This window comes from Centroberyx affinis, unplaced genomic scaffold (assembly GCF_046629955.1).
Source record: "Centroberyx affinis isolate AG114_WGS23_722 - 3 ecotype Tasmania unplaced genomic scaffold, CSIRO-AGI_Caff_v1 ptg005444l_1, whole genome shotgun sequence".
Taxonomy (NCBI): domain Eukaryota; kingdom Metazoa; phylum Chordata; class Actinopteri; order Beryciformes; family Berycidae; genus Centroberyx; species Centroberyx affinis.
This window is the reverse complement of record NW_027282724.1, coordinates 135,335-156,584: the sequence shown is the minus strand read 5'-3', so window position 1 is coordinate 156,584 and position 21,250 is coordinate 135,335. Positions and strand designations below refer to the sequence as shown.

Sequence of the window (21,250 nt, the reverse complement as noted above, 5' to 3'; positions counted from 1 at the left end):
AGGGATCTGAAAGCGCCAGGCACTGAGCCATAGCACAAGTCAATAGTGGAGTTCTTCTTAGTAGTTGCACAGGTGACATACTGTTCGTACTTGGCAGTGATTAAAATCTCCTGAAATACATTTTGGAGCGTCAGGTGAAAGGGCGTCCAGTCTGTCGGTCACCTCCGCGATCAGCTGAGTGGCTGAAGAGATGTTCGCCTGCAGATGAATGTAGACAAGGGTGAAGAAGAGCTGGGGAAACTCCCTCGGCAGGTAGAAGGGGCGAAGTGAGATGGTACATATACTCTGCTGCCGCCGCCTGCCGCACTCTGCTGTCTGTTAGCTCTTCGGAGAAAACATAGTTTGAGTTATGGGCTAACTGATCCAGATATGACCCTATTGTTTATTCAAGAACAGTGTGACATTCTTGATGTTGCTCCATATAACATTGGCTTCATTTATATAAATCTTACATCCGATGTGAAGTGATTCAGTCTAGATAAAGTTGAGCTAAGCTATGCTGGTAATAATGTTAGCATAACGTTACAGTCAACTAACACATATAGATTAACGTTAGGAAAGTTAACTTAGTTAAAGATAGACACGTTCGCTAGATCATAGACTAAACTCTGCATTTGTGATTTATGCCCCACTCATATTTATTGTATGTTGAGTGTTATCTTGGGTTTCTTACAGAAAGTCAATCACCAGACAGGCAGCCTGTGGCTCTGTGATTTTACTCATGCTTAATCAGGTAAAGAGATTTATTCTGAAGTTGTTGAGCATTTTCAGTGTGACATGGTTGATACATCGGTCACAGACAGTAATGACTTGGTAGCACTTTTCTCTCCACTGGAGCCAGTTCTTCACAAATTACTGTCACTGTTTTCACTCTGTCATGTCATCATCACAGGGCTGCCAACTCTCTCGCATTGAGCGTGAGACTCACGCAATTCACACACTCTCACGCCACAACTCCATTTTCTCATGCAGTGAAAAACAAATTCATATGGCAAGCCTAAGCGTCACTTTATTACGTCACTTTTCAAACTCGTTTTGTAAAAAAAAAAACGCCGTAAAATGCAGTGTATATGGCACTGGCAGCAGCACAGCGTCTCTCCCTCTCCTCGCGCCGTGTGCACACAGGCAGGAGTGAGAGTGAATTACTATGGTTACGGGGACGCTCTGTGCACAGAGATATAACACAAGGCTAAGTAGGCCTGTATCACAAGTGTTTTCTATAGTATTTGTATAGTACTTATATTGTACTCAGTAGCGGCACCGCTGCTGAAAATTCGCCAATTTTTTAAAAGTAATTGCAGGCTATTTCTGCCAAGACGCACCTTAGGGGCGTGTGGTCGCAGACAGAGAGGACATTCATTTGCATATCTGTATAGGCTACTGTGGATTTTTTTCTGCACTAGAGATCTTCCCACCACTACAACTGTAGAGGACATTTTCAGTACTGTGGATTTGTACTTGGGTTCGATGGGCCTAAGCTCGGATATGTGCGTCGGAATCACAACTGATGGCGCTGCCTCCATGACCGGAAAAAATTCAGGGGTGGTGAAGAGAATACTTGAAAAGGCACCGAATGCGACTTGGAACCATTGTTTTTTGCATCGAGAGGACTTAGCAGCCAAGGATATGGTGCCAGTGCTTCATGAAACTTTGAAAGATGTCGTCAAAGTGGTGAACCACATTAAACGGAGCGCCAAGAATGCTTTCAATAGCTGTGCAAAGACCTGGGCAGTGAGCATGTACAGGGGCTGCATCATGCGGAAGTTCGCTGGCTTTCGAGGGGAAAGGTATTCTCTATTCTGACCTAAAATTGGAAAGAAAGATCTTTTTGGTGTTTTAATGGCTTCATATTATTTCTAAGTACAGACTTTTGTTAAGACTAACCCTAACCCTAACCCTAAGAAAAATAATTTCTCTTATCAAGAACAGTAGCATGTATTATGTTTGGGGTCAATTTGACCCCAGGAAAAACAAACACAATTTCAAACATTTAGAAGGATTTTATTTGTAAAACAGAACATCATCATCATCATCATCATCATCATCATCATCATCAGAACATCAGTAAGGAACACATAACAGTTCTTTATTTACAAAAAACACCTATAAAAAGTAAATTTGAGCATTGTGTCAGGGATTGTTCTATGCTACTGTAAGTGCTATGTATGCGAATATGTGTGTGAGATAAAAAAAACAAAGTTACGTAGTCAACAAAATGAGTTTGACAGAATACGCAGACAGAATATGAACAGCATATTATTTTTCCTACAGGCCACCAGAAGGTACAGTCCAGCCTTTTGTCTGCACTACTGTGCACATGATGTGCAGAGAGTGCGTGCGTGCTCCTTGCAGATGTATTTCTTGCATTTCACACAGGCGTTGCTTGTCTTGGAGTCATTTCTGTTGGGACAGACCTGGCACCTGCCACGTTTCCTGCCTGCAGTTTGAACCACTGGAGGAGTTGGGGTGTGTGTCTCCGTTTGGATGGCACCGTCTTCTCTCGATATGAGGTTTCACCAGCGCGTAACCCAGCTCCTCCAGGAAAATCCTCCTTCGACTCCGTTTTCCGCTGTTCCAGTCCTTGTTTATTTCGCTCCATATTACAAAGGCATTGTAGGCGCTCACATCAATGATGTTGAAGAAAATTACAAGGGGCCAAGGGCAGTCATGCGTCGGTAGCTGTATGTGGTTGTGACCTTGTGACCAGGTTATTAACCCCTCCCTTTGTCTCGTTGTAGTCCAAGACCATTTGTGGTTTTCTGTCTTCTCTGGTGCTCAGGACGGCATCTTTGTGCATGGTGCTCATCAGCAGGACATTTTTCCCTTTCTTGGGGCAATAGGAGACAAGAGTGGCTCTGTCAGTGAAGGCAAACATTGAAGATGTTACCTTCCTGTTCTTCATCGTAAGAAGCTCAGAGGGAAGCTCCGGCTCATTTTTTCTCACTGTCCCCAACATGGTAACCTTCCTTTTCAGCAGTTCCTCACCCAGGGCGTACGATGTGAAAAAATGATCACATGTAATGTTATGACCATTCAGTCCTTCATCCATGTCTAGTACCACCCTCATGCCCTGATTTTTTTCAGGTGCTTCCCCAGGGGATTTACCAGTGTACACCTGCATATTCCAGGTATAGCTGGACTGTGCATCACATGCTGCCCTTATTTTGATACCGTATTTGGCTGGTTTGCTTGGTATGTATTGTCTGAAGGGAAAGCGCCCACGAAATACAACCAGACATTCATCCACAGTCACGTGGGGGCCTGGATTGTAAAGAAAGGGTAATGGCTGAACCCACTTGTCCCATACATCCCGTATTGCTGCGAGTTTGTCATGCTCTCGTCGGCCCTGCCTTGTTTCTCTGTCATCAAAGCATATGACACAGGAGAAAACATGGAATGTCTTTAGAGACATGGTGGCTGGAAATATTGCCCTTCCAGTGTCAGCATTCCAAAGGCTTGCTGTTGCTTCGCCTTTTGACTTGTACACTCCTGCCAAAATGAGCAACCCAATGTAGACTTGCAAGTGGGTCACATCAAAGTCTTTCCAACTGTCCCCATACACGCACCTCCCCTCTAAGTTTGTTATCTCAAGTATATCCTTTTCAATTGATGGTGTTACGAAGAGCTCAAATGCTGATTTCATGTCTTGGACATGGCTGACAGTGTATCTGGTAGGGCCTGGAACCATTCTGATGACATTAGCAGCTCTAAGTCTACCCTGTCGTTCAAGTGGGGAGAGGGACCATAATATCGTTCCATTTTTGGAAGGTAACGTGTCTGCTGGTGGTTGAGAGACAACAGGAGGGTCAACACTAAGGATCTCACTCTCATCAGAGGAGGAGGATGCCTCATAATCAGGGTCCTCAACATTATCCTCTGTCTCAGACACATTCTCCTCTTTGTCACTTTCGCTGTCAAAGAGCTGTGACAAAACCTCATTGACAGAAAACCTTTGCTTGGAGGTCATTTTCAATTGAGAGAGAGCATAAAGAGAGAGCACACAGAGCACCAAGTGAAATGGTTTAGAAGGCTGCTGTGCAAGCTTTTATATGTTTGCTCCTCAACCTATGTTGTGTGAACTATCAATGTCCTCAAATATCCATGTCGTGTGAACTATCAGTGGTTCTCGCACTCCTACAGGTATGGTTATGTTAGGTTAGGGCCCTAAAGCAGAGGGAAGTTTCTTGAATATTATAAAATTGCATGTTATAGTGACCTCAATATCATCCAAAACAACCATAGTTACAATTTACAATGTGTGTAAAGTGTTGATATTTCTTATATGTTTTATACAGCTAAAACAGCCTGGGGTCAAATTGACCCCAAAGAACACCGATGTGTACAAAATGTGTACAGGACATTGAAAACATATCATCATGTTAATTTTGTCCCCATTAAATTAGGAAAATTCATTAAATATGAAGCAAAAAAAATGATGTCAATCATTTATTTAGAGACGTTAAACATTGAATGGGGTCAAATTGACCCCAAAGATAATATGCAAGTTTCATTAGAAACAGTCAAAAGGGGCCACCACAATCATTTTTTTTTGTAAATTCCTGTAATCTTGTTAAAGTTAACGTTTTGAAACCTGGCCTTGTCCAATGGCCGCAACTCAACACCATATACTTAAATATAACCATGGTTGGTTAAAAAGGGGTAAAATGGTAAAATGTGGATAAAATTTGAATACTTTGTCCAAGAGAGCAGAAATTTTCAGGACATGTCGGCTGAAGTGAGAAATCTTTCCTACACTGGTACCTGTCATCGATTTTAGAGTCGTCCCCTTCTGTTTATAGTAAAAACTGAGTGTGATCCCTCAGTGTTGTCCTCCTAAACCGTACGTTACAGAAAAAAAACATGGTTTTCAAAATCGTTATACCCTCATTAGTAACCATACAAAAAATTATAATGATACCTTAAAAACTGAGTGTACAGATGAGCCAAATATTCAGCTGCAAATAGTTTCATAAAATGACAATGTGACATGTTCAATATAGTTTGATCAATCTTCATCAAACTAAAGACAAATGATGTCTGTACTCTAAAGATGATGTTTGTAAAGCCATGATGAAATTGATTAATGGACAGCTTTATTAGAGTTCTAAAACCTTTCAGTCATCAGCAGTATCACCATACTTCTCCGTTTAGTTCTTTTCTCCTTTCTCCAGAGAGGTGTTTGGCTCAGGAGGTAAAGCATTTGTCTCTCAAGCTGAAGATTGTGGGTTCTAATCCAGGCCTGTTCACAATGTCACAATTGCCAGCTACATTTTATCTTCTGCTTCTGTTCCTTCTGCTTGCTCTTTGCACTTGAACCCTACAATCATGGATTGCGGCTATTTTCTATTTCAGTTAACTCGACAAAGTTAATTGACATTCTATCCAGCCTGGCTTTGTGACCCATACATAGGGTTCACCTGCTCTAGGTGTCAAAATGTATTCTAGATTTTGTAATTATGGATGTAAGACAAAGCATACTCGATCAGCATCGTTCTCTGTAACTTTGGGCAGCTCTTGCAAACACCTAGAACTGCACTGTTTTCAGTGGAGCTTCACCACCAGAAATGCAGGAGCAGCACTGAGAGGAATGCAGAACCATATGTGTAAAGACTGCATTTGTAAGGTCAAACAACTTGCATATTGCAGTCGATTAAAGGCTAAAAAATTACATTATGGGGGCAAAATAGATTAAATGGTGACTAACCCCCCCCTAAAATGGGTCTAATGACACCACTGCAAAGGAATAAATACACACTGAGTCTCTTTTTATCTACATAGTGCTACAGTGGATTATGGGTAAGTAGTACATACAGGCTATTTAGTGTTTCAAATAATTTCTAAGTAATGCAAAAAAAAATAAATATCCTCTAACAGCAATTATGTGCTGGTCGGTTCAGTTTGGACACAGTGATGCCTAACCATTAAGTGAACACACCACAAACACTATGAACCATCCAAACTTAAGATCCAAAGTCCTCGCAGTACAAGTATGTCCTTATGAACACATTTAGTGGGCAGTATATTTTTGTTGAGTCAGGGAACACTGATCGGTAATAGGAGTTGGTCCTAATCAGGGTTGAGTAAAATATTGCATGTAATGGGTATACAGTAATCTATAAAAAGCAGTGCTGACTGTAATCCATTACAGTTACTGCAGAAAAACTATAGAAGACTATAGCATACAGATTTTGGAGGCAAAGTAACCTACAGGTAAGTCAGATATTCAGAGTACATTCCAGTGGGTTATATTATTGACCTTCTCCATGCTGTTGTAATAATTTCCTGACTATCTGTATTCTGACAGTCGGCAGTGCAAGCAGCAGCAACCAGCCTGTTCTCCATCAGAGTGATATTGACCGTGCTCTATTTTTCCCAGCCGTCGTCAATTGGCGCTGCAACTGGTTCTAAGTAAGTGTATCCGTCAATGAACTACCATGCTGTACTTCCACCTTTTGCACTTACTGCCCTGGATGAAAGCCACTGCAACATGAAGTCCTGCGGAAGGACTGACAGCACCATTTTGTCAGCTCCCGAGACAGAACGGGGAAATAAATGCCGTGTCATGAAATGCAATCAACATGCTTTGTGGAGAGAAAAATATGAATGCCTCTTGAGGTAGTGTTTGGAGGGGGTGACATTAACAGCAGCTGGTAGGAACTTGAAGCTGACCTTTATAGTTTTCTGAAATATCTGGCACCATTACCTTCTTTTCTAAATGATTTATAGCCTATTGTTTCCATCTCAAGGAGACCGGCCTGTTTACTTTATCCACAGTCGTTCGTATTCGCACCATATCCGTACATAACAGTTGCAAGTCGGTACATACATCACTTATGCATACACACACCGTGCCCGCATGTGTGTGCGCATACACTCCCACAACACAATTTTGGCACCCTGGCATAGCATTGTTTTTGTGTCCCTGGGAATAGAATGTTCAGAGGTGGAAACAGTACCGAAATAGTATACTCAAGTAGAAGTGGGGGTTACTTTGCTGAAATTTGACTGAAAGCTGCACTAGGGAAGTGTGGAGCTGCAGCAGGGAAGAGTGTTCCATCACCATTAAATGAGATGCCGTAGATTCGGTCTGTTTGCCCAAATGGAATTCTGGTGTCAGTAATCGGAAATCGTCTCCACGCGGGAAGTGATGAGTTGAGTCTTAAAAGTGAAATAGGTGTCTCCTAAACAGCAGTGAGCTTGGCCCCTGTAATTGCTGACCAATCATGTTATTGCAAAGTGCCATTTGCCTCACATTTCAAAATCAAGACATGAAGACTACCACAATTTTCTGCAAATAAAAGCGCAAATTTCTGTCGGCTTTGTGGAGAAAGTTATTTGTGTCAATAATATCACTGCACAAACGAGACCGGCAAGGTTGTTAATCATGAGCATGTTGTGTGCAGTTTACTGACCTCACCTTATGGGATTTCTGGGCATTGAAGTTGAGTTTTGAAAGAGATTCCTTTCACTGCCATTTTCTAACTGCCAACGTGCAAAGTGGCTAAGTGCAGCTTTGAGTAGAAGTAAAATTAGTAAAGGTAAAGCATGAATCAAGCAATTTAGGAATGTGTTGGTGGCTGTTTCTATATACTGTCCCTATTTTCTACACTAACATACTCAGAACTATAAGAACTCTATAAGAGTCTGAATGGACCAAGGCCATGGCTAAGGGCCAGGAGCTGATTTGGATCTCATGACTTTCACTTTTTTTTTTTTTATTCCTTCCCTCACCAACTCCATCTTTCCCAATCTAGTTTTATTTTGCCTTTCATTTTCCCTCTCTCATAAACCCCCCAAGTCTTTCCCTTAGTTTCCCAAATGAGGTTGTTATGTTAATTGCGAGTGTGTAGCAGCCCACATAAAATGCAGGTTTAAGACAGAATGACATGAAGAGGCCAAATTAAAATATGGTGTGCAACTGGCATGGTTATGTGCTTTGCTCTGGAGAGCATGGTTAAGTGCAGCATGAATCCCTTTTCCCACAACTGCCTTAACAACTTGTTTTGGTACTGCAATTTGAGCGTTCTAAAAATAAGTTTGAAATTTCTGTCATTATTTGATCTGTCATTTAAAAAATGAAAATACCCAGTCCTGTTTCAGTTCAGTTCAATAACACTGCTACATTATTTCTTTTGCTACTACTGTAGCTATCCGATTAGCTAGCATTAGCAAGGCTAGCAAACTAGCTAGACTAAAATGTAGCATAGTATACTTAAGTCAAAACATACTTAAAGTTACAATCCGTGATTTGTGCTGCAGTGCACCCTCCCACACCTGTGCAAGAGGAATTACAAAAATATATGCCCCAGAATGTTAACATTAGCTAAAGCTAACCTTGCTGGCTAGCTGATGTGATTCATAAATTAAAAAATACTTGGCACGGTAAGCCCCGTCTGGGCGCGATTGGTATTATAGGGCAACATTGGTAATGTAATTTAGCACATTATGTCAGTGATTTTATTGAATGATCCAGACGGTGTATTGCTCCCATGAATCACAGTCAGATTCCAGAATATATCTACCACACAAAGTATTTGTAATTTATGAATCACATACATCAATATATATACATTGATGGATGTCAACTAGAAGTGACAGAGGGCATGAGTTCACTGAAAAACAGTGTGGGACATTTGCATGGTAACTATTACTCCCGCAGGGACACACGCTATATTAACAAAAATCGTTATCCGCAGGGGATTGAAATCACTCTGGTAAAAACATTGCATGACCAGACCTCCTCTAGCAATACTAATCCTGTCCGGACAGGGCTATTTTCATTCTGGATGGGATACAATTTTGTGGCCCTGAGGCAAAAATTACCAATCACCAGACCTCCCCTGGTAATACTAATGCCGTCCAGAGAGGGGGAAATGTGGGGATCTCAGAACATCTGGGGCTCAGCCCAGAGGAAGTTACAGGACCATAGTAGGGGGGTCCGGGGACATCCTCCCCCTGAAAGTAAAATACATCAATGTCGAGTATAGAGAGACTCAGTTATCAATGAATATATAAAACTTTAAAGGCTATATATGATATACTGCATATGCTCATCTCCTCATCTGTCTGTTTACTGTAAAAAAAAAAAAGATCCAATCCAAATCCAATGAGTTATATTTAATCAAAGGTTGTGCCTATTCAGTAACTCATAATATTAGTACAAGCTAATAGTAAGCTACTTTTGTTTGTTAGGTATGGAAACTTAGGTTAAATATCTGACTTCTTAAAATAACTTGTCAAACAATGTCTCAAGTTGAAAATAATATAGACGTTTCATGTGAAGGGAAATAGATTTTATGCATTTAATGTTCAGCAGCCCACATACATAGAGCTGAATGGTAGAATGAACCCGACTGGCAGCCTGGAGACACAATAGACAATTTGAATGATCCAGCAGGCTATTATATTGACTGTAGCAAAACACACACACAAAAAAAAATATTTCAAAATCCATTTTCCATTTGGAAACGAAGTTTTTAGCTGTAGCTTGTAGCCATCTAACCTTGAAGCTACCAGCCAAATCAGCCAGTGGTAATCCAAGCTAGCATCAAGTGTCCATCTGGCCGCTGTGGTAGTCAGCTCACCAGCCCACAGCTGCAGTTTTTCCAGATTTGGACAATCAATCACTCATTTAAACAAACCTCTCACATAACGTATGCTACCTTTATTCTTCTTTTGAAAAAGTGAAGAAGATCCATATATCATGTCGTGTCCTTTCTTGGCATTGTGTTTCCTGGCCTCGTCTAGGTCAGAGGAGGCGAGGTAGAGCCAGGAAACACAGATTAATATCATCCATAATGTGTTCCTTTAGTTCAGCTCAAACGTACATGATTGGCAGAGCCACCTACCAAATACACACACATACCAAGCGTAGACAGGCAAACTCAATTTGTGTCCTGGTGTGTACCTCAAGTCAACCAAAGCCGGATTTAACCTACCCACTCTGACCACTAAATCAAATTTATGGATGGTGAGAGGCGACAATAATTTTGAACAATGTAAAGCTTGACTTATATAGTACTTACTTACTTACTTACACTTACTGGTGTAGTAGGACCAGTAACTTGCTCTTTGTCACTGGAAAACCCTTTCAAGTTTTTTAGTGTTGTTTTAGAATTTTTTAGTGTCCATTCTCCATTCTCCAAAACATGCTGAGCCAATATTGATCCGGTGCCGGGAACGGTCATGCAAAGTTTCTTTTCTGTGTGCCGTTTCTTAGTTGAAGGTGGAGGATCAGTAGTTTGAGAGTCAGAGAACACACATAATTACCTAGCGTTAGCATTTTAGATGGCCAGCTTCAATTTAGCCATCTCTAATCCAGCTCCTCGCTCTGCCCCCCCCCCACCCCTCCCCCCTCCTTTCCTTACTTATACGCTTACCTGGAGGTGTCACTGTTGCACTTAGCCCCACCACCCTCTCCAACACAATGTTTACTTAACACAAAATGAGCACAGAGGAGGACAGACGGCGCAATTCCATCAATTGTGGATTGTACCTTTAAATAAAAGCAAAATTCCCACAACACTCCAAAAAGTGCAAGCACACAAAAAAAGCTGTGCGATAGCAAGAGTAAATGTAATTTATTACTTCCACCCTGGAGAATGTTGTAGCATGCTATTGGTAGGACATCATGAATGGCGGTGAAAGTATATTTTTGGCTCACCACTGTATATGACCTGACCACAGGAAATCTCTCCTACCCTCCAACAGTGTCATAGGAGGACAGCCAAACAACAGCAGATGCTCATGAATCATTTATCTCACTTGCACTTTGATGCTAAAGCCCTTATTGTCTGGCTTCCGCACAGAACAACTCAAGCCACCCCGAACATAGCAGCTGGGCCATACGACTCATAAGTGGAGCCATTTTTAAAATCGGTACATGATTTATGAATAAGATTTTCCAGAATAATCATATTCATTTGGAACCCCATTGAACTGTGCAGCGAGTTTCAGGTCTGCAATTACCGCATGCAAGAGGCATGGTGGGGAGAGAGCAAAAGGGAACAGAGAAAATACCAGATATCGTTCAAGATCAAGATGAAGAGTGTTATTACCGTTGGTTCACCCAGTGAGTGTGCTCCAGATAGAATAGGAGCATAAAATTCCAGAGAATAGTTCTTTATCAAGTACATTGTTAAATATATTGTGTATTAATGTTGCAGACTTTGAAGTTATTCTTGTAGGTTAACAAATCACAGGTTTAAAGCAGAAAGTAGATAGACTGTCTAGGAATGACTGAGTTTGTTCATCAGTGATTGCATTCATAATATTGATATTAAAGTCACCCATAAGAAAGCATTTTTTGTTTTCATGAGATACTATAGAAAGAACATTGGTTAAATGGCTAATAAAATCAGATATCTTGGAATTTGAAGGCTTATAGATACAGCCTATAATCATATGGTTCGTTCACTCAAAGCATTGTTCAATGTCAGTTCTTTCTTTATATTCCAAGTTATTGTTCACATATAAAGATACACCGCCTCCTATTTTATCTTCTCTGAATCTATGAACTTTATTAAAGTTATCTCGAGTGTAATAGTCTGAATCATCTTTACGTAACCATGATTCTGAAATACCAATAACAGAAAAAGGAAAGTTAAGGTTAGAAATAGTAAGAGCAAGATGGTCAAAATTTTTTTAGAGAGGCTACGAGCATTTATGTCCAAAAATGAGAAACTGTGATTGTGAATTTGGTCACAGACTTTTAAATTCGTCTTGAAGGAAATACTTGCATTTATCAGTTACACTTCGGTTCATAGCATAGAGGCAGTTAATGTCAGGATCACTGTTGGATAGTACGTTCCAGGGAGATTCATTATTTATCATATCAACTTCAAAAGGATCAATTATTAAGTCCTTAAAAGGCAATGTATGTTTGTAGGTTTGGGTCATAAATAAGCCTACCTATGAAAAAATAAATAACAACAGGTGACAATATAACAGAATGCATAACATGGTGCACAGCAACAACCAAAAATAATAGAAAAAAAATAAATGGACATGCCTCAATTTGCGAAGACAGGCCAGAAAGTAGTCACTGACTTTCCGGTTTTCGTTGGTTAGGAGGGTGGATAATTAGACGGTCATGCCTCAGATAGGCCCGCATGGCAGGTACCAGCTCTCTCCGCTTTTGGTGAACTGCCTCAGTAAAATCTTCATTAATAAAGATGTTGGTCCCTTTGAGGAGTTTGGCCTTTGCAAGGACTGACAGCTTATCCTTGTATCGGAGGAACTTTACAACCACCGGCCTAGGTCTGTTATTGGCAACAGGTGTACCAGTACGGTGCGCTCGCTCCACCTCGATAACCCGCTGATCCATATTCAGCTTTTCCCCTGTTAGTTTGTGTACTTTCTCCTCAGTCCCAGCCTAGCCCTCATTTGCCGATTCTTTGACTCCCTCAGTGATCAAATTATTCCTTTTTGACTGCCCCTCCATGTAATCAACCCGCCCCGTAGTAGTTAAAAGCCCCTCACAGACCTTGAAAAAATCCGATTGCATGGATTTGCAATCAACAGCCTGTTTCGCGTTGTCTGTTTTGATTTCATCGACTTCCTTCTGTGTGAACTGAATACTCAGTTTAAGATCTTGAATTTCTCTAGTCATCTCATCCAGTCTTTTGTTTGTATTGTCCATGATAATCTGTATAAAACATTTGAAACTGTGCTGTTGTTGTTGTAGTAGCTCAGTATACTGATCCTTCTATACCTACTGTATATACTGGTCCTACTGTACCTATGTTTTATCCAGTAGGTACAGCTTTCAAAGTTATCACTGAGCACTGACTTTTAAGACCTAACTCATACAATTCAAACAGTGCAACGTTTATAATGATGTGTCTGATCTGGAGGCAATTCAGAAAAGCGATCATTTTCACAAGCTGGCATCTAGCACACATCATCTATTTAATATTTTCATAACTTAAGGCACATTTCCTCAGCAGTTAGGGATATGACTAGACTGGAACTGTGCAGTGCATATTATGTATCCAACACAATAAAAGAATGGATATTATTACATAGTTCTAGCTCTACTGAATAATCCTCTAAAGACTGGAACTTGTGTGTACGTGCGTGTGTGCGTACACAAGCTGTGGCATGTACACATGTACGTGGCTATGCCTGCAGCCCAGTCTGATGCTGTCCTGGAGCTACATGACATTTAGTTTCCCATGGCTAGTCATTCCATGTGCGGTTTTGAAGTGCTTTTCAGCGGACGACAACATAGGAGGAAACATGCTGCCACTTTGAGCCCTGCACTGCATGGCTTTTTAACATTTACCTTGAATTCATTTCTGTGGAAATCAGCAGGACGGGTCTCATAGAGTGTGTGTGTTTGTGTGTGTGTGTGAGGGGGAGAGAGATGTCAGATGCATATCTGAATAGGTGACAACAGCCCAGTGCATGGTTGGTTTTTGGGGACTGTGGTATTTTCCAACATTTAATGACCTTGATAACCTTTTAAGGAATATGCCTCACTGATTGCCACCCTTTGAAACGGGTTGCAGTGATCGAGGTTTGGAAATGAATTCCATAATTTTGTTTTCGCGATGCTGATATTGACACAAGTGGATATAAAGACTGGAGTATGACAGTTTAATTAACATGCCTTATCATAAACGAACAGGGAGGTCCATATTGTGTCCATGTTCAGCGTTCCACTAATGGATGTTATTGGCCTGACTGACCAACTGTGCAGCAGTGCCATGGGAAATCTGGCATGTCAATGTCATGCCTCTATGTCAGATTAATAATTGGCATAATGTGCATGTCTATCACTGGTAATATCATGGCACATGTTTGTGTCTTTTAATGCAATTGATATGGTTGCTAAATAACATGTATTTATACACACTCCTACTGGGTGTGCTTGATGTAAGTTAAATAACTTAGCATTGGATGTCAAAAGCTATAATGTTATAGCGGACAAAAAAAGGGGATCACCACACTATTTATTCATTCCTATATGTTATTTATATGATCTAAGAGAGTGAAATTAATATTTCTGAACATGAGAAACTGTCTGCCAAAGCCATAAACTAGAAAACTAAGCCTCAAACCAAAGTTTGACGCTGCTCCATTTGTGGCTTTGGGAGAGATTTATTCCTATTCACGTAAATAGACTGTTCTAGACCATAAGAGTAACATGTAGCAATTCTAATCTTGAATTCTGGTTGCCTTTAAATTAGGTATAACATTTTTTTTATTTGTTCAATTAAGGTTGTGTCAGAAAAGGCCTAAGGTTCCTTGAAGCAGAGCAAAGTGGACTGATGTAAGCATGTTTCACTCTGTCTTCCCGTGGGGGAACCCATACTGAGAACAGATGAACTCCTTTTTCAAATGGATGGCTCAAAAGGACCTGTAAAGCTATGGCTGTGCACAAGGTCAACATGACATTTTTTCCCCCGACCATTTTCCTGAGAAGAAAAGTTAGATAATGCCCTCTGGCTAAAAGAGGTTTTTCCTGAATGTGGCCATTTTCCAAGATAGATATTTTACATTATGTTTCCTATGTCAAAACTAAGTAATTGCATGGGAATCTCAAATATTATGTACTAAGCTTCATGTTTTGTGTGTTTTATCAATGTAGGCTATTTTTTGTGAACCTCAAGTGTGTTTAGAGGCATAACGTTTCATGAAGCATGTTAAAGTTAATTATCCCATATATGATCTGTGCATGACTGAATCTGTTATAACTTGCTGAAAAAAATGTTATATTGTTTTCTATAGTGGAGGATGGGGCAGTTTTGATACTGGGCTTAACAGGTCAACGCAGGCCTCACAGCACTGACTGGTCAGGGGTCGAGGGTCTCTCAGTAGGCAGGCAGTTGACTGACATCCAAGATTATTCAGTTCACACTGGGCCGATTCACCAATCTTATATCCTTAACAGAATCATACTGGCTACTGTAAATGGTCAGGAGCAGGTTCAGTAGAGTGTATGTCTCTAATTAGGGTGGCCATCCGTCCGGTTTTAGGTCGGACAGTCCGGTTTTGAAATACCGTGTCCGTCTACCGGCGCAGCCTTGAGCCGGACAAAAAAATAGGCTATGTGTAAGTATACATTCCCTTAAACGTGTGGTCTAACAAATTATTGGCTGAAAGGCAGAAATGCCGAAACGAAAGACTTCGTTTAATCCTGAATGGTCGAAAGAGCATGGATTCATCACAAAAAGCAGAAAGGACGACTTCCATGCTTTTTGCACGTTGTGTCATTGCGATGTGGACGTAAGCAGCAAAGGGAAAGGCGCCATCGACAAACATGCTAGCACAGACAAGCACAAAAGCAACAATCAGAGCGCAGGTGCCTCTTCACTTTTATCGTTTTTCCGTGAAGCTTCATCGCCTCAAGATAACAAAATCTCCGCTGCAGAACTTTGTAAAGTTTATCATGCAGTCAAGCATCACCAGTCATACAGGAGTGTAGACTGTGGAATAAAAGTTGATCGAGAGATCTACAACGACTCATCAATAGCAAAAGGGGTGACCTGTGGAAAAACAAAAGCCAAATCTTTGTGCGAAAATGTCCTAGCACCCTACTCTGTCCAGACGCATGTGGATTATATAAAAGAAAATGAACTGCATTATTCAGTGGCAACTGATGCATCAAACAAAGGTACAATCAAGTGTTTTCCCATTGTTATTTTCACTTTGAGGAGGGCGTTTAACATGCACTGTTGGATTTTTACAGTGATAGCAACGAATCGTCGGAAGCTATAACAAATCAGCTGCTGGCTAAACTGGAGATGCAGCAGACAACGCCAGCGTTAACTATGGAAAACACAACAGTGTTTATCAGAAGCTGAAACTGGCTCAAAAGGACGTGCTTGCTGCAAACTGTTTAGCCCATATTCTGCACAATGCAACAAGGTATGCAGCAGGCAGCTTGGATGTTGACATTGAAAATGTTGTGCTTAAGGTTTACAGCCATTTTAGCATCTCAGCTAGCAGAACGGCACAGTTGAAGGAATTCTGCGAGTTTGTGGAAGTGGAGGAACGCAATCTGCTGCGGCACGTTGTCACGAGGTGGTTGTCTCTGCTGCCATCCATTGACAGAATCCTGAAGTACTGGAAACCCCTGACTAGCTACTTTCAGAGTCTAGGTGAGGAGGAATGCTCCAAGATTTTGTGGAAATGCTTTGGAGAGGATGGCATTGAAGTATCTGAGATGTATTTTCTCCTCCTCAGTCACATTCTAAAGGTGTTCTCAGACTGCATTGAAGCACCTGAGGCCAAATCATTTAGCATAACCTCTGTTTAAGGTAATGACTGAACTGAAAGGGAAACTTGAGAGAAGGCTAAAGGACAATTTTTTTGGCTTTGCTGTGAACAACAAACTCAAGCAGCTAACCCCTGATCTGGCTAAGAAATGTGAGGCTGATTTTATTGTTTTCTATGAAAGAGCCAAGAAATACGTGAGTGAAAGGTATGACTTCTCTGAGAACAGCTTTCATAGCAAAGTGTCAAAGCTTGGGCTCACAACTGCTGTGTCTTATGAAGAATACAGTGATGCAGTCCAGGCCTGCAGTCTGAAAGACCTTGATATGGATGGACTCTATGAGGAATATGGCATGGTGGAAGCTATTCTCAGCTCTTCAGAAATGGAAGGTTGCCACAGTGAGGAGCGGTATCCGAAACTCTTTTCCAAAGCAGATGTCCCACTTGTGAATCTGAGGAAGGTCAGCGCCTACATCTTCTCCATCCCATGTAGCAATGCACATACAGAACGTGTCTTTTCAATGATGACCTCAGCATGGAGAAATGAGAAAAATCGTCTGGATGTGGACAGTGTAAAGGCAGAGCTGCAAATTTGTGTAAATTTCACATTTGAGTGCACAGACGTGCCGGAAATTCCTTACAAACAAAAAACTCTTGGAAGCAGCCAGGAAAGGGCAAACGTATCGCAAATAGACATTCAACTATGTGGTGAGTAGAGTCTTATTATGTCTTATAGGTTTGGGATTATTTTTCAGTTTTTATCCTGGCTTCACTGAATCCTGCAAGTGTCCTCCTTTTTGGTGTTATGGAAATGGCCACCCTATATGATATTGATGCTGCAGTTGTATCACAACTCTAGCAACCCCAGCTGGAGCAATCATGGAGCTCCACGCAAGAACTGTCTGTGTACAAATCATGACTAATATATTTAGTGGGTAACTGTGACACAGTAAAGTGTCTTGTCTTTAGTCCTAGTCGCTACTCCAAAACACTGAGTTGTAGCTTGAGAACAGTAAGATTAGTTAACCTGAACTGTTAGCTAGCTAAAGCCAGCAGGCTAAACTGCAAAGCAGCCAAAGCTAATGTGACAACTAGCCATTTCTAACGCTAGCTTCTACACATTACCTAGTGTGCAAGTAGTGATAGTTAGCCTACCAGATGGATAGCTAGCTAACAAGCTGACATTATGTAAACACAAAATTGATCAAATGTATCAGTGCTAAATACAGAAAATGACCTACTCAGTTTTCCTGAGAGGTCCAAGTTGTACATTTGAAATGCAATCAGCTGTTCACAGCTGTCATTGCCGACTGAAAAAAAACACACTACGAGCCTCTCTCTCCCTTGTATTAGTTTAGGCAGTAATTGTTAGCTTTCTCACACACACTACGTCTACAGTGATTATCTATGTCCGTCAGACCCTACTGGGCATAAGACTAAATGTTCCAGACTTGTTTGCACCTCCGGAGATACTAAAGGACATTGTTTACAACCCTACGGTATCTTGGTGCACGAGCCACAGACGGACACGTGGAAGACAAGGCGGGGTCCTGGCTAGGCTATGGCGCCGTCCTACTCGGCCTCCCACCCATAGCATTTTGCTAGCCAATGTACAATCTGTTGGCAACAAGCTAGATGAGCTCTACTGCCGTATTAGCTCCCAACTGGACATGAGGGATTGCTGTGTGTTCTGTTTTACTGAGACCTGGTTGACCTAGAACACCCCGGACAGGGCCATACAGCCTGATGGCTTCTCTGTGTACCAACTAGACCGCGTGTGTAATCTCCCAGTCCTGTTCGCCGGTGTTGGAACACCTTACAATCAAGTGTATACCAAGGGAATTCCCCTCCATCCTGCTAACTGCTGTTTACATTCCACCACAAGCCAACGCTACAGTAGCTCTGGAAGAGCTCTACAGCGCAATCAGCGGCTACGAGAATCAGCATCCACAGGCTATTTCCATTGTGGCGGGGGACTTCAATCACTGCAGCCTCAAATCGGTGCTACCAAAATACTTCCAGCATGTCAGCTGCCCTACCAGGGGCGACAAGACTTTGGATCACTGTTACTCCACTATCATGGGAGCGTACAGGTCTATTCCGCGGCCTCATTTTGGGAAATCGGACCACTCATCCGTGTTAACCTGTTTACAAGCATAAAGTTAAGAGCGGGAAACCGACCTTGAGGACAGTACAGTGCTAGTCGGCGGAAAACAAGCTCAAACTCCAGGGTTGTTTTGATTCAGCTGACTGGTCAGTTTTCAGGAACCCTCTGAACCTGAATGAGTACGCCGAAACAGTTACTGACTATGTTAAATTCTGTGCGGACACCTGTATTCCTACTCGTACCATCCGCTCCTATCCGAACCAGAAACCTTAGATTAATAGCGACATTCGGCTGAGATTGAAATAAAGGACTACCGCTTTTAAAGCAGGGGATAAGGACCGCTACAAGGTAGCCAGGTACGAGCTGAGGAAAGCCATCAAATCAGCCAAAAAACAACACCGTGATAAACTAGAACAGCATTACAACGGCAGGCGCATGTGGCAGGGACTGCAAGCGATAAGGGACTACAAACCCAAGCCAGGCGGTTTTACCAACACCACCGCTTCATTCCCGGATGACCTGAACAGGTTCTATGCCCGCTTTGAGTGTGACTCGGGACCACCAGAAAATGCACAAAATCTTGTTGAGCACTCACTCAACGAGGCAACACACCAAGTGACAGAGGATGATGTGAGTAAGGTTTTTAAATCTGTCAAAGTATGCAAAGCTGCCAGCCCAGACGGTATCCCATCCCGTGTCCTTAAGACCTGCTCTAGTCAGCTATCGTATGTTTTTACGGACATCTTCAACCTGTCATTGTCACTCTGTGTGGTTCCTACGCTTTAAGAAAACCCTTATTGTGCCTGTACCCAAAAAAACACCTGTATCCTGTCTTAATGATTACAGACCTGTTGCTTTAACCTCAGTAATAATGAAATGCTTTGAAAAATTAGTTAAGACATAAATCTTAACATCCCGGCCAACCTTGATCCGCTACAGTTTGCTTATCGGTCAAATAGATCTGTGGAAGATGCTGTATCACTGGCTGTGCATACTGTGTTAAAACATCTAGAAGGTAAAAACGCCTATGTCAGAATGTTGTTTATTGACTACAGCTCTGCATTTAATACCATTGTACCTTGTAAATTGGTGTTAAAGCTCAGGGACCTTGGTCTTTGTAATTCCATCTGTGAGTGGTTATATGACTTTCTGACAGGCAGACCTCAGACAGTGAGAGTAGATACCAGCTACTCATCTACCTAACATAATTTGCAACACAGGAGCACCACAGCGTTGTTGCCTTACGGCTGAAATACATGGGACACGGACGCGACGCGTCACATAGGCGGGGCGGAGCGGGTTTTTTTTACCTGCTACACAGACTCCGTCTTTGTAGCGTGTGGTTGCGTGCCACATAGATGATCGGATTCACTGTTTTTTGAGTTTTGCCAAGTGATAATGCAGTTGGTTATGCAGGGTTTGGAAGTGTAGGCGATATTAACTGGTACTGAATTAATTAACTAGATCGTTTTAACTACAGGATCATGGATACACATTGATTTGATTGATTTATTTTAATGTGCAATGTAAAAACACCCACAAGGTTGCTCTGCTGCGTCACATTGCCTCTGGTACAGTGAGATATTTATTTTAATAATTTTTAAACAGATTGTACTCGTATTTTACACAGTTCTATGGAGTTTTTACCTGTTTGAGGGCTGTGTAGCCACGCGTAGAGGGGAAAAAATAGACCAGACGCGCAAAAATAGAGATTATAATGTTGATCAGTTGATTATAATGGACGCGCTCTGTTGCGGGCATTGTGCGGCAGATGTGTCGCGCCGCGCCCGTGTCCCATGTATTTCGGCCGTTAGTCCCTTACTCTACAGTCTGTTCACATATGACTGTGTTGCCAAATATCATGATAACAGCATTGTGAAATTCGCGGACGACACCAAAGTGATTGGACTGATAAATGACAACAATGAGGACGATAGGAAAGAGGTGAGGGACCTATCAATATGGTGTCAAGACAACAACCTCTCCCTAAATGTTGAGAAAACAAAGGAGATAATTGTTGATTTTAGGAAGTCCAAAACTGTGCAGCCACCAGTTTACATCAACGATGTCCCTGTTGAAATTGTGAATAACTTCAGATTCTTAGGCATTCAGATCTCAGACTCCCTCTCCTGGTCTCTAAACATCAGTTGTGTCATTAAGAAGGCACAACAGAGACTATACTTTCTGTGATGCCTTAAAAAATATGGAATGTCCACAAAAACCCTTGTAAATTTCTACTGGGCTACCATAGAGCATCCTTACTGGAGGCATACTGGTGTGGTTTGGCAACCTGACTGAACAAGACCACAAACAACTGAGGAGGACAGTAAAAACAGCTTCAAAAATCATAGGAACACCACTGCCACAGATTCAGGACATTTACACCTCCCGCTGTAGAAGGAAGGCCCTAAGTATTACGCCCGGGCCACACCGCCTGCGTGACGGCTACCTCGCTGAACTGCTGTGGCTCGCACGCCTGTGGTGTCACACAGAGAGCGTTGCTGCTGCGGCGCTGCCGCCTATCTTTCTACATTGAGTTTGCCTTTGATAATGGCCATAGAATGTTTAATTTCATGTCATTATATATGTAATTTATATGTTGATGAGCGGTCCGAAAAGTCAAGAGTTGTACCAAGGAAGCAGTCGCGTGGTTTTTGTTTACCCTCGTTCAGAGAGAGAGAGAGAGAGAGAGAGAGAGAGAGAGAGAGAGAGAGAGAGAGAGAGCGCGCGAGCGAGCGCCGGAAAAATACTGCCTATAGCCTACGTGGAGTTTCTGCTATGACTACCGTATTTCCACAATTAAAAGTCGGTACTCCACTAATTTAGCCGTGCAAGTCACTGAATTTTCTACAACACGGTCCTGCAAATATTTAACAATAGACGCCTTGTGTTAACAAATGAAGGGATTCTGTCCACAGAAAC

The 21,250-nt window shown here is 41.8% G+C and overlaps 1 pseudogene; it reads right to left on the bottom strand.

Moving 5' to 3' along the window:
* Nucleotides 1-2,306: 2,306 nt before the first annotated feature.
* LOC139667322 (piggyBac transposable element-derived protein 4-like) lies at nucleotides 2,307-3,967 on the bottom strand (annotated as a pseudogene).
* Nucleotides 3,968-21,250: the final 17,283 nt, after the last annotated feature.